Source organism: Pseudochaenichthys georgianus, chromosome 7 (genome assembly GCF_902827115.2).
Source record: "Pseudochaenichthys georgianus chromosome 7, fPseGeo1.2, whole genome shotgun sequence".
Classification (NCBI taxonomy): domain Eukaryota; kingdom Metazoa; phylum Chordata; class Actinopteri; order Perciformes; family Channichthyidae; genus Pseudochaenichthys; species Pseudochaenichthys georgianus.
The window spans coordinates 18,698,288-18,709,697 of record NC_047509.1 but is presented as its reverse complement, the minus strand read 5'-3'; positions in this window follow the sequence as shown (position 1 = coordinate 18,709,697).

The following is an 11,410-nucleotide window of genomic DNA, read 5'->3' as shown; positions in this document are numbered from 1 at the left end:
GCGATGTTGCAAAACAACTAGGGTCCTAGGAGTGCGGTCCCAGGACTGCGGCCATGAAACTGCAGTCTCCGACGCTGCAGCTTTATACTATTATGGCGCATTTCCACTGCAGTGGGTAGCCCCGTTTAAGCGTCCTGAACCGTCCGAAAGCGGCCAGGCCAGTTTTTGGTGGCATTTCCATATAGCCTAGTACCGGCTAGCGGGTACTTTTTCCCTCTTTTTCCGGCCCCATAAAATCGTGGTTCGATCAGACCAGGCCAGGGCTGTGACGTCAACACTCGACTGCTGATTGGTCAGAGAGAATCGTCACAAGATCGCGCGCGAGATCATCCCTCGCGTCACATATATATATATATATATATATATATCAAGAAGCAAGCTTGCAGCATTTTGTAAACGGAGGAGCTACAAAAATGGCAACGTCGAAGAAAAGCACACCGTGGTCGACCGAGGAGGTGACGACGTTCCTACATCTCATTGGGGATGATAAAATCCAGCGGGAGCTCGACGGAACAACGCGAAATGTGAAAGTGTTCCAGGATGTCTCTGCACAGATGTCCGAACGCGGATTTTCGAGGACTTTCCTGCGATGTAGGGAACACGGCAACGGCTTTACTGGAGTCCCTGCAAGGTACGCTCACTTCTAACAAAGAAGTCTATTTTATCCTTACATTAATGTTCGACAACCCGTGCTTTTATGGAGCCACGAAGAGCTACATAGCTAGCTAAGGCAGATAGCCTAGGCAGATAGCCTTAGCTAGAGCTATTGTTTGCTAACACCATATGTGCCATTGTTTACGTTCAGTTTTTCTTTTCTATAGTTGTTGTTGCTATTTAGTATTGTGCTGCAGTAGTTTGTGGAATTAACAAGTCATTTTGCTGTTCTAGATGATTACATTGGGACTCGTGAGGAGGAACATTCCCGAACAACGGTGACTCAACCACCAACACCGAGTGCCATCACGACACCGCAGCGTGTGGTTCTAGGTAAGAAATAGAAATGGCAAAACGACTGGAATTGTGTTTTTGTTTTTTTAAACCTTGGATCATCCATCAACAGTAATTCAAATAAGCTATACCACTGTGTAGAAATGCTCTGTTACAAGTAAAGTCTTAGCTCGTAAGCAGCTAGTACAGTTGTGTGTGACATCCTATCATATACATATATTTATATGCATTATCAACAGGCTGGACATAATGTAATTCACTTTCAAAATCATTGTAAACATCTAGGGCCAGAACTTTCTTTAGTTCACCTTACTGTTGTTCTGTTTATACATGTTATTCTTATATCCTTGTGTGACCTGTACCTGTCCTGTGTTTTTTCCTTATTGCTAATTATTATCTTATTGTCACCCAGGAAAGAGGAAACGAGGAGGAGAGGATCGGGCCCAGCAGGAACGGCACCATGACTGGGCAGCCGACGTGGCCCACGCTCCCTGATACTTCAAAAAACCTTAATAGTTATTGTACATATTATATATTTTTTATCTAGTTAATTTTTAAATGCAACATTTGTACTTCCTTGTTTATTTATTTTCTTTAAAATGTTCATTTTATATTTACAAATCCATGTATATTTATGCTGGCTGCAATACAGTTTTACATTTTTTATTTGTATTGTTTAATGGCATGCCTTTTTGATACAACATTTGTATTTTTATACTGCCATCAATAAAGTACTTCTTTGACTTATCTTATCTCTTGTTGATAATGAATGGCACCCAACATACAAAAATCATAAACATACATGAATTTATAAAGCAATAACAAACACCATCAGTTAGGAAAAAGCCCCTTACTTTTAAGAGATTTAAAGCAAGAAATTGAGTTTGCTAGCTTGAGGTCCTCCTCTAAAACATTATTACATGTTTATTTTGTAATGGTATTAAGAATACATGATAAATACATAATACATGTAGAAATTGCTCAATTGTAATACCCTCGTTCTACTAGACTCAAACAACACATTCCTTATATATTTCAAAGATGAGAGAACAAAAGAAACCTATAACCCCCCATTCAAGCAAGCTTTTAACATGTCTAGAAGAAAGATTGAGGTTATATTTAATATATTTTATGTTGTGGATACTTTAGCCTCCATCCATGTTTACAATTGTCCACACTATTTTACACTTGCATTTATGAATATAGTTTTGCTGTGTTTTACACTTTAGTATTTATGTTTATAGTTAGCTTTGATATTCGCTTAATTTATTAGAAAGATTTTCTTTTCATGATCTGATATTTCCTCAAATGTTCTTATTATGGGGCAGTACTTACTGGTGCTTGAATTTCAAATATCCAATTCAGATAATATTTGTTTAAAACATTTGACAAACACAGGTATATGAAAAAAAAAAAGGATTTATGTATGTTCAATACAATGAATACAATGCAATGCTTGCTGTGATCACTTTCCTTCTTGCTGTGATAACAAGCCACACACAAAGGCCCTTTCTCATTTCTCGAACTCCCCTCCTCGACTCCCCTCCTCGACTCCTATCCTCGATACTTAGTCCCGCCCACAGGAGATGCGAGCGGAGGAGCCGAGGAGGGGAACCGAGGAGAGAGGAGGGGAAGCAGCAGGCGGTTAGAGAAATGAGAACTCCTCTCCTCTGAGCGGTCATTTTAAAGAGACGTCCATTAATGATGACAGAAGGCACAGCAGCCTCTGTCTGATGGACAGATGTGTTCATGACGACTTATATATTTACTTTGATTCATTCACAGTGCGGTATAATGAGACAATAACAGGCTACAGATGCGGACACGCACACACACATATATATGTGTATATATTTATATAAATAAATACAATTTCAGAATCAAACAGAGCACTCTCATAATAACGTAACACTATCAGAGACTGGATATATCCCCCCCCCCCCCCCCTCTGGTCGCTACAATGAGGAAAATAAATTACGGGCCAAAAGTAAGCAGAGGACACCAAACCAACAGACCTGTCTGTCCGCTGCATCTACGCACACACTGTACCACACACACCTACACACTGTACCACACGCACACACACACACACGCACGCACATACAGCTCCTAAAACAGTCTACAGCCGTTGTGTATTTTATTGTGAAGCACTGAATGGTTTTAGAAAAATATCGACTCTTTGTTTGTAGATATCTACTAAACAACAGCAAATACAGAGAGTAATGTAGGCCTGTTATACTGAGCGATATATATTATACACACTGCTCTGCTTTCTGCAAGGACCTCACAGCTGTTCTCTCTGTAAACATCGCGTCGCGATGAAAGCAGTTTCTAAAATAATATCCAGGGGATGCATGCAGAGCTGTCATTGGCTGAGATAAGTCCGGCCGTGCGTCACGACTCTTTGAAACATCTCTGTTCCCGGAAATGCATCCGCGAAGGAGCCGTGGAGGACCATGGAGGACCCATCAGTGTATCCTCGGTTAGAGCTCCTCCAGAGAGCCTCCTCGATGCTCGATGCTCGGTCCTCGACGTGCATTTAGAGAAATGGGATGTCCTTCAACATGGCGCGCTAAAATTCATTTCCGGGTCACTACCGGAGGACAGAGGAGTCGAGGAGTCGAGGAGGGGGATTTGATGAAATGAGAAAGGGCCCAAGAAACAAGTAAACGATCGCTTCCACATCCTCCATTGTTGTGTGTGTTTTGTGAGTTGTGTCGCATTGAAGATGACGCCACTGCAGTTTTACCCAGCGTCGCTCCGACCAAAAAGCTGATCGCCCCGCCTACACGGCGTTGCTACCCCAGGTCCTAAACTGTAATGGAAATGCGCCACGGCCTCGGCCGGCCAGCGAGGCAGCCCGAGGCCTGAGCGAGGACGCTTAGGGACGCTTAAACGGGGCTACCCCGTTGCAGTGGAAATGCGCCATTAGACTCATAACATCAGGCCTGGCTGGAATAGGTATGTAGCTGAGTATCATGCTGAAGCCTGTGAAGCCACCAAATCATGGGCTATGGCAGGCAGACCCAGACAAGGGTCTGTATTTGAGTACAAGAAGCTTACTAATGCAAGATACAAGTATGCTATCCGCTTCATCTGTAAAAATGAGCAAGCCATGAGGGCCGATTCCATGGCTAAGAAGCTGCTAAGTAACAATGTTATGGATTTTTGGAAAGAAGTGAGGGCTATTAATAAATGCAAAATATCTCTACCATGCACTGTTGACGGAACATCCGGAACAGACAACATTGTGGAGTTATGGCGACAGCATTATAGTTCCTTATTCGTACCTTATAGATGATATTGATAACAATGAGTCAATGGTGATAATGCCACATGAGGTGTGCCAAGCTATAAACAAGCTGTCAGACAACAAAGCCAGTGGTGTAGATCATATTTCTGCTGAACATCTTAAATATGCCAGTGTAAAGATAGCTCCTCTTCTTTCTATTTGCTTTACTGCCTTTATGAGTCATGGCTTGTTAACAGACTCAATGTTGTCTGTTCTGTTGGTGCCAGTTATTAAGGACAAAGCCGGTAAAGTGGGAAGCCTAGATAACTATAGGCCCATAGCATTAGCCAGCATATTGTCAAAAGTCCTAGAAAGAATTCTGCTGGACAGATTAGATGACTTTATTAACTCAACAGATAACCAGTTTAGCTTTAAGGCTAAACATGGCACTGACTTGTGTATATACGCCTTAAAGGAAATTGTCAACAAATATAGAGGTAATAACTCCTCAGTTCTTATGTGTTTCATCGATGCTTCTAAAGCGTTTGATCGTGTTAATCATAGGAAATTATTTGTTAAACTGAGTCAAAGAGGGAGGCCCAAATACATTGTGAGAATTCTGGTCTACTGGTATGGCCACCAGACTATGCAAGTCAAATGGGGCAATAGGGTCTCAGCCCCATTTGGGGTTAGCAATGGTGTCAGACAAGGTGGAATTATGTCCCCAGTTCTTTTTAACCTTTATATTGATGATCTGTCCAAGCGACTGAAAGCCTGTAATACTGGATGCATGATTGGTAGTACTCTAGTGAACCATATTATGTATGCAGATGATCTTGTTGTGCTGAGTCCATCTAGCGCTGGTCTTCAGCAGCTTCTTGCTGTTTGTTCTGTGTATGGTGTGGAGCATGACATCAAATACAACGCCAGTAAGAGTGCTGTCATGATCTTTAGAACCAAAGAAGATAAATGTCTTAAATTTCCTGATTTTAAATTGTCTGATATTAATCTTAGTGTCTGTAATAAGTTAAAATATCTTGGACACTTTATTACAGAACAAATGACAGATGATGAAGATATTTATAGGCAATTCCGCATGATGTATGCACGAGCAAACATTCTCCTACGTAAGTTTGGTGCATGTACAGATGGAGTGAAGATGTCTCTGTTCAGAGCATATTGCACACCGCTCTATACGGCACATTTGTGGTCAAACTACAGAAAAGATAGTTTACGGAAACTTCAAGTAGCTTATAATGATGCCATGAGAATATTGCTGAAGAGACCTCGATGGTCTAGTGCAGGGGTCTCCAACCTTTCTCCACCTGAGAGCTACTTTGAAAAAATGAAAGTGGCCAAGAGCTACTTGCATCGCATCGCTTACATGTATTCACATAGCACTCATCAGTTGAATTAAGCTACTTTTTTGTGAAATCAATACCTAAAGCTTATCTAAAATCTTAACTTCACATCAAGGTCCAAGAAAACAACAATTTCTCACGTATTAATATGGACAACATAGTAAGTACTTCACTGAACATTCACATAAATGTCCAAGAGCAAATTACAATGTGTTCACTTCTTCTTATGGCCCACATAGTAAATACATCGCCTTAATCCCCACCTTGCAAGCATCTTATGGCACGTGTGTAAAATAAGTGCATTCACTCTTTTACAGTTAGTGAGATGACTGGCGCTGCATGGAGTCTACCATACAGGTGTATGCTGGACCCACTTAGGTCCACTCTAATAGAGTCATTTACATGTTCATCAGTCGGTCTTGTTCTGTATTTAGATTTCATTCATGCCAGAAAAAGCTGCTTCACAAAGTAGAGCCAAATAAAGCAGACATTTCCAGTGCTGCTTGGTGATGTTCTTATAGTTGTCTGGGCGTACAAGGCTTCAGAAATGTTGTGAGTTTTGCTGAGGCTTAAGCTGAACATGATTTTGGAGATGTATAACCTCCATCTCCATCTCCACAGGATCGACACTGAACAGTGCTGCCATCTTTTCTTCTTCTTCGTGTTGACATGAAATTATAAGCCATAATAAATCAATTGTATAGGTCTAGCCTCCCTATATCTGTGTGTGACATTTTTCCATCCTCAAAAACAAATACTTCTGCAGTCTAGCTGCAGCTTCAAGCAACGGTCTTCTGTTAAAGAAAGGACACTGAATGTCTTGAATGAGGCATCACACACATGACCTGAGTCTGAACAAAGCAGACAACAGGAGTATTTACAACAGCATTATAAAAACAAAAATAGTGCATGTGGGTGCACACTTACATTCTCTGTTTTACCGTTACATTAATCCCATGAATGTATGAGATTAAGTTATTTTCATCATCTCAATCAGTGATTAAGTGAATAATAAAGTTTCTATCAGGTCACTATCAGCCTGTCACTCTTATTAGTAGTTATTTTCAGGAGGGGGCGGGGCTTGGAGGAACAGAGAGGAGACGGTGATCGCGGAAGCTTTCCTCCGCCTTCACACACTTTACACGCGTATTTAACTGAAAATAGCAAGAGGACATTCATACTCTGCAATCCAAGACTTGATTAAATCCACCAAAAACCTGACATGACGATAACGAGTGTTTTTCAAAAACACAAATCCCTCCCTCTGTGTCTCTGAGCCGCAGCGAGGCGGCCTGATTCAGAGCGGGTCATTCTGCTGTTGGTTCTGGTGCTGCTGGAGAAAGCAGACTGCTCCGTGTGTGGTGTCGCTGTGCCGCTGTCACATCTGCTCATTGATCTCTGCGTCACGGACCAATTGTATATTCGTGTGACAGAAACAATTCTAAAATAAAAAAACTTTATTGTCCGGCCGCGGCCGAAAAATCAAGAAGCAACGTTACTACGCTATAATCGATAATCGAGCGGCGAGCTACTGAAAAGCTGCCCGCGAGCTACCGGTAGCTCGCGATCGACGTGTTGGAGACCCCTGGTCTAGTGCAAGTGAAATGTTTGTGGCTGCAGGAGTCAATACTCTACAAGATGTTTTAAGAAATCTTATGTATAAATGTATTTGCCGGCTTAATGACTCTGATAATGAAATCCCCTTGGCCTTATCGAACATAAGGTTTAGTACTACACGCTACCAATCGCAGCTGTGGAGACATTGGTATAGTTGTCTCTTTGTAGGACACTGATTTAAATTATTCTTAAACTATGAATTATTTTTATGCTATGTATGTAATTTATTATATCTAATGCCTTGTCTTTTATCTGGACCCTGAGTCTGTAATAAAGTTTTCATTCATTCATTCATTGGACCAGGAATGGTCTGCACAAACCTGGGGCTCCAGAGTAGCGTTCCGGAGGAGGCAGGCGTGCATCCGATGCCGTAGGATTCTGGATTCGAACAGCGGAAGCTGGAGTTAGTTCCGGACTTTGGACCGTAGGAGGAAGGTTCTGAAGATGATCACGGAGATTCACAAAGGTCCATTCGTGACGAGCGGCCATCTCCTGCATAGCTTCAGCCATGAAGGTAAGCTGCTGCTCGTGGCGTTGTAACATGATATCTTGCGTCGGCGGTTCTGTCGCTGAGTCGGCTGCGTTCATGTTGGCCAGATTGTACTGTCACGATCACAGGTACAGATCAGAACCCAATAGCACGACTCAGATACATCCAGTGTATTGCAATGTTCAGTTTATTCAGGTCAGGGACAGGCAGGGTCAAAACCAGGAAATCCGTCAGACAGGCAACCAAAACCAGACAGGGAGCAGGCAGGAACTCGAGATCCGTAAAGGGCAGGGATCAAAAACCGGGCAGGACAACAATCTAGGCTAGAACAACACTCACTGGAGAGCTTGGCGGAAACGACAAGACAATCTGTCACAAACGAGCTGAGGACCAAAATGCAGAACACGGGAAACCAGGGATAGTCGGTAACCAGCATTATTGAAGGCAATAGGCTGGTAGGAGACAAAACGGCAGATAGTAGGCAAAGGGCTGGTCGGGGACAGGTGAGGGTTCCAGGAGAAAGCAGGACGGGAGTCGCAGGTACAGAACGGGTCAGGGAGCAGGCGAGGCAGGCTGGTCAGGGACAGGCAGGGTCGAAACCGGGAGAGCAATCTGAAGGGTAATGCGGAAAAGACTGGCATGCTGCAAAGTACGATCTGGCACTGAGGTGAAAGTGAAGTGGGCCTAAATACTAATGGAGCTGATGGGTGTAACAGAGTGAGAGAGAGACAGGGTGTGACTACCAGGTGACTAAGGAATGTTAATGCAGAAAATAGGTGAGTGAGAAAGCAGACTGTGACACAATCTGGCAAAGGACCAGTGATTTTGAGGTATGGACTCAGAACAGTCTCATAATACACACATGCACACAGAAGGATTCACACTTGTATTTCATGATCTACACTTGTGTTTTTCAATGCACACACAAATGTGTTCCGTTTGATATACATGTAAATAAAATCCAAATACAGAAAAAAGTTTTACATATGTATTTTTGATCCTCACATATTTTTTTTACGTTTAAATCCCCTGAACCTGCAAACACAAACCGCTTTCTGTGCATGGATCGCTGTGCATTCATGTGTGGGTTTTTTGAGACTCCCCTGACGGTCAGTCGATTCGTACTTGTACTTTTTTCTATCTATAGCCAATCAGATGTCTCCTAAATTCTAAGCCAATCACATGAGCTTGCCACCACGAGGGTAGATTTCTTGCATTCATGACATAGTGCTTCATGTACGCATTTTGCGCTGTCCGGAGCTGACAGGTCCATGGAGCCTGCCTGCAGGCGCTAATCTCAGGACACCTCCACTCTCAGTACATTGCCACTTTCCGAACAGGAAATGCACGCAAATACAAGCCTTTATATTATTAAGGTACAGCGCCACTTTCCGAACCATTGATGAATGCTTGTGTACACAAAAACGGCAGGCAAAACCGTTTTAAATGTGTGTTTCCTGTATGGCGAATACAGCTGCTTTATTTATGAAACAAACAATAATAGAAGTGTCTAACTTGTGACACTCTCTCTCTCTCTCTCTCTCTCTCTCTCTCTCTCTCTCTCCCCCCCTCACTGTAATGAGTTGATTATACTTCTTAATGTCAGTCTAAATAATAAAAGTATGTTGGTGCATCATGGCAGGTGGCTTATTAAAAAAAAAGTACAACAATTATCTACCTCTTGTATGACTGGTCGGCCCCACCTGTATTAGCAGGTAAACACAATGGACGAAACAAATACATTCAGCAGTCAGCAGCTTATTATATAAGCTTTGTGGGAACTACCTGACTGTTGACTTAGGTTTTATCTGTATATTTGTATTAGTAGGTACACACAATAACATAAAAGGATAGAATATAATGGGAGGGATAAAACCCTCTTTAATGGTCACACATGCAGAGCACACAGCACACACAGTGACATTTGTTTTCTGCTTTTAACCCATCCGAGTACCAGGAGTCTAGTACTAGGAGCAGTGGGCAGCTGCACAGCGCCCGGGGAGCAATGGGAGTGAGGGGGGAAGGGGGATGTCTGTTGCCTTGCTCAAGGGCACCACGGCAGGGCCGGAGGTGAACTGGGACCTCTCCAAGAAGTCCACACTCCATATTTAGGTCTGGTCGGAGACTTGACCTAATAAAAACAATTGAGTTCTATATTAAATTCTCCTCTAATGGAAATTGGTCACCTGGGAGCACCTTGAATACAGAGCTGGAAGAAGTATTCAGATGTTTTACCTATGTTAAATTGACTAAACAGCAAAGTGAAAGCACTAATTTAGTATTAATAGTATAATAGGAGACCTTCAAAATAAAACCACTGCATTCCAGCAATCAGCAGCGCATTATATAAACAGTGTGGGAACTACCTGACTGTTGCTTTAGATTCAAGATTCAAGGCTTTTATTGTCCTTCGTACATAGCTACTGTTAGAGAATAATTGTATGTCTTACTTCTAGATATTTAACCCTTCTGCCTGTTGACGTTTATCACCAACCCTGACGTCTGTTATCTCCTTTAAGGAATGTGCTGTGCACTTAGTCTCAGTTTTATGACCGGTTAACTCTCGGTCAGCCTAAGAGTATCTCCAGTGTTCCCAGGTGTTTACGCACCATCCCCCAATATGTGGATTAACTCTCTGTAAACTAGTTAAAAGGTCTATCAGAGAGAGGCTGGTCAGATTTGACATGGCAACCCACCAGGGCAGTCAGAATCTCTGGCTATGTGGCTTGTGATGTGAATTTCTCCGGCCGATACTTGTAAATAAACACCAGTGCTTGACATCAAAGCTCCAACTCTCCTCGTGTCTCTCTGAGTCCTGACTCTCCATTGCTACAGAAGTTTCCCTTACAGCTACAGTGTAGTTATGTCGATGAAAATCTTAGGTCTCAGGCTCCTCCAACAGTGCAACACAATAAAACAGATAAAATAGTGCAGGTAAATACAATGAAATAGAATAGAAGTATCTGTAACTTTGTATTAGTAAGTACAAACAATAACATAAAGGAGCAAGTAAAGTTTATTTTGTCATTGTTTATGAGCGAGCATTCTGGTGCACTTCCTAAAAAAAAAAAAGCTTTACTGCCAGGAAGATTGCTTATGAAACGAAGAAATACTACTTCACAGATCATGCAAGAGAACCGGTGTTTCTCCTGGTTTGGTTTTTAGATATAAAACAACTAGGTGCGTCTTGTTCTTGTTCAATTGGATGTTTAATGATTCAACATGTTTTTACACATTCCTGTTTAGATTCGGCCTCATGTTTGTTCTCATTGGTCCTTATGAAACAACATTTTTAATTTCTTATGCTAAATTGATAATTTCCTACTAACATAATAGACACTTTGGACATTTACTCATCCTAGTTGATTTTGAGTCATAACATAACACGAGTAGTCAAATTTGTCTAAAAATGATGTTGCTCTCCCTGAGGTTTCTCCCATTTTCCCTTTAAACTGTGAGTTTTCTCTAGAAGTTTTTCCTTGTACGATGTGAGGGTCTAAGGACAGAGGGTGTCGTATTGTCATACTGATATTCTGTACAAACTGTGAAGTCCACTGAGACAAATGTAACATTTGTGATATTGGGCTATATAAATAAACATTGATTGATTGATTGATTGATGACTGTGATACAGTGGGGAAATAAGTATTCAGATGTTTCCAAAAGATGTTCCACAACATTTTGATTTCTTTATGCTAAATCGATAATTTACTACTAACATAATAGACACTTTGGACATTTATTAATCGTAGTTGATTTTGA